Genomic DNA, 2,870 nt, shown 5'->3' on the forward strand with positions numbered 1-2,870 from the left:
GTGGTGGGGCAGGGAGGAGGGATTTCACAGCATGAGTCCAGGTGACTCTGAGGGAACATTTATTAAAGCTGGAGACAGTAAGACAAGGAAGGGCTTAACATAGAAGCAACAGGAGAGCCTAGGCTGGCTGCCTTAGCTCTCTGGGGAGTCAGAGACAAGGAGGCCTCGGGACGGTTCCGGGGAATAGCCTGGGAGGAGCTGCCGCTGCCCATTGCTCCCTGGTCGCAAGCCTCATGGGGTTCTTTAGAATGTAGGAGATTAGAGTTTACTCGCATGCCTGTGGGGGGAGAAGGTGGTGAAGGGAATGGGGGATGGGCTGCTCCTCAGAGGCGAGCACAGGCTGGGTCCTTGGTGTTGAGGGTATTTATCTCACTCTGGCAGGTGGGAAGCTCAGGGGAGGGTCTCTATAGAATGTCCGTCAGCTTTTCCGGTGTGTTCTTTCAGGGTCACGGTCTCCCCTGCTTGGTCTGGGCCCCAGGGCAGGGGGTCATTAGTCAGTGCAGCTGGTCCTGAGGCAGCCATGGGAGTCGCTTGTCTGGTTTTGCTGCTATTTGGGGCCTGGAGCTGAAATACAACTGATGCCTAGATGTTATCTTTAAGGAGGAAAAGGTCTGGGGGGTCGCCTAAACCACAGGACCAGCAATATGCTAGCGGTGGAAATGTTACCCTGGGGTGAGGTTCTTGTTTTCCCAGTTTTGCCCCTGGCGAGGCACCCAGGACTTTCTGCCCTGGTGACCTGTACCTGGCCCATCATCCTTGGTCTGCTCATGTCTAACTGCCTACAATGAAGCATGGGCCATCTTGTTCCAGTAGCCTCTATGTTGTAAAATCTGCTGTTTAAAATTTTCCACAAAAAACAGATGGTCCCTTGTTCTGTTCATTAATTTTGCTATTTTGGCTTCTTTAAACATGCTTGCTCAAATCTCTGCTAAGGTAAGGGTCTGGTTCCTCCCATGCCAGGCATCTTCTGGTTATATCTGAGTTGTGCTGTGCTCAAGGCCATAAGCTCCCTGCAAGATAGTTACTAAGCTCACTGTCCTCCCATACCAGCACATAGGGCTTCTTTTATTTAATTTTTTTTTAAAGCCTACGAAAGGTCCGGAAGTCTCATTCCATATTTGGGATACAGAAACCTAGAAAATATAAAAAGGGAAAGCTTCCTCCATGTTTTTTGCTCAGACTCTGGAAACAATATTCCTCTGAGCCCGAAGGCATAATAAAGACTCCTAATTAATTTGGCTTCTTAAGGTGTCTTATGTTCAGCTCGCTGATTTACAATATAACAATAACACTAGTTGTGCCTAGCTTTATGACTGTGTGTTGAGAGCTGAATGACAATTGTCTAGTTCTGGAAGGTGGAGGTAGGGATTCTAGAGAAATATGAATTAAGAAAGACATTGTTATGTCTCTTAATTAAATCAATATTACATAGAGAGTATGGAATAAGTTCCCTTTTGTGGAATACATTTTTTCTAACAAAGTCCATTGGTATTTATTTATTTTTGTTATCTCTAACCAGAGGATTTTTTCCTTTGATTTTTAGAGAGAGTGGAAGGGAGGGGAAGAGTAGGGGGGGGGGAGAGAGAGATAAGCATTGATGTGAGAAAAACATATCAATTGGTTGCCTCCGCATATGTCCTGACCAGGATTGGGGACAAACCTGCAATCCAGGTATGTGCCCTGGACCGGGAATCGAACCCCAAGACCCTCCAGTTTTCGGGCTGACACTCTAACCCAGGGGTCCTCAAACTATGGCCCGCGGGCCACATGCAAATACAAATACTGTATTTGTTCCCGTTTTGTTTTTTTACTTCAAAATAAGACATGTGCAGTGTGCATAGGAATTTGTTCATAGTTTTTTTTAAAACTATAGTCTGGCCCTCCAATGGTCTGAGGGACAGTGAACTGGCCCCCTGCTCTAACCATTAAGCGAGCTGCCCGGGGCTTGATTGTTATTTATGTGTACAGTGACTAACAGGGCAAACAATGGTGATCATGTGACGCACAGCCACCAATCAGAGCTATTTGGGAGTGCCGCTAGATACCCCTGTGGGACCAGCTTGGCACCCTGGTAATATTTCAGGTTGGTTTGTAGTTCCCAAAGGACTCTACCCTCTCATTTCCTATGCTCCTCCCACTATAGCCTGTAGGGTAGACACTGCCAGTCTTATGTCCCACAGAAAAGGGACATGGAGCTTGGAAAATTGGGTGACTTTCCTAAGGTCACTAAATGGGTAAAGAGCTGAGACTGAGGCCACCTTGCTTTTCTGCCACAGGATATTGTAATGGGGAAAGCACAGCTGCCAGCCCACTGATACTTGCCTGGCTGTGGGGCCTGAACAAGCCACTTGCAACTTCTCTAGGTCCTCACTTTAAAATTGCATACTAATAGCACACACCTTTAAGGTTGTAGTTAGTGTCTGCACAGTGTTCAGCGCTGTCCCTGGCACGTAATAAACACAGGCCTTATGTGTATTGCCCTCACCCTGGTCTCCATTGGTTAAGTGAGGCATGCTCAAAGACAACCTCCAACCTTCTATAAAAGAAAAAAAAAACTTTATTAAAAAGCTTGCTCTGGATGTGACTCACATGCATCTGCATCAACAGTTCTCCCTTTTAAAAGGAGTGATTCTCTTCCCTCTGGTAATTTTAACCAGCTACATTGCCTTAACTTATACACAATTATTTTTTGTGTGTGTCCGCTGGAAATACCCTTCCACCAGTGTATACCTCCTTGGTAGGCAATATATGGTTCTTGAAAACTTCCCGTAGGCAGGTCAAACTATAATTTCCTAATGATTTACCTTATCATTTCAGAAAGTGTTGGCCTGCAAGGAAAAGCAGTGGTTTCTAACACCGGAGTTTTAGGC

This window comes from Myotis davidii, unplaced genomic scaffold (genome assembly GCF_000327345.1).
Source record: "Myotis davidii unplaced genomic scaffold, ASM32734v1 scaffold456, whole genome shotgun sequence".
In the NCBI taxonomy this organism is placed as follows: Eukaryota; Metazoa; Chordata; class Mammalia; order Chiroptera; family Vespertilionidae; genus Myotis; species Myotis davidii.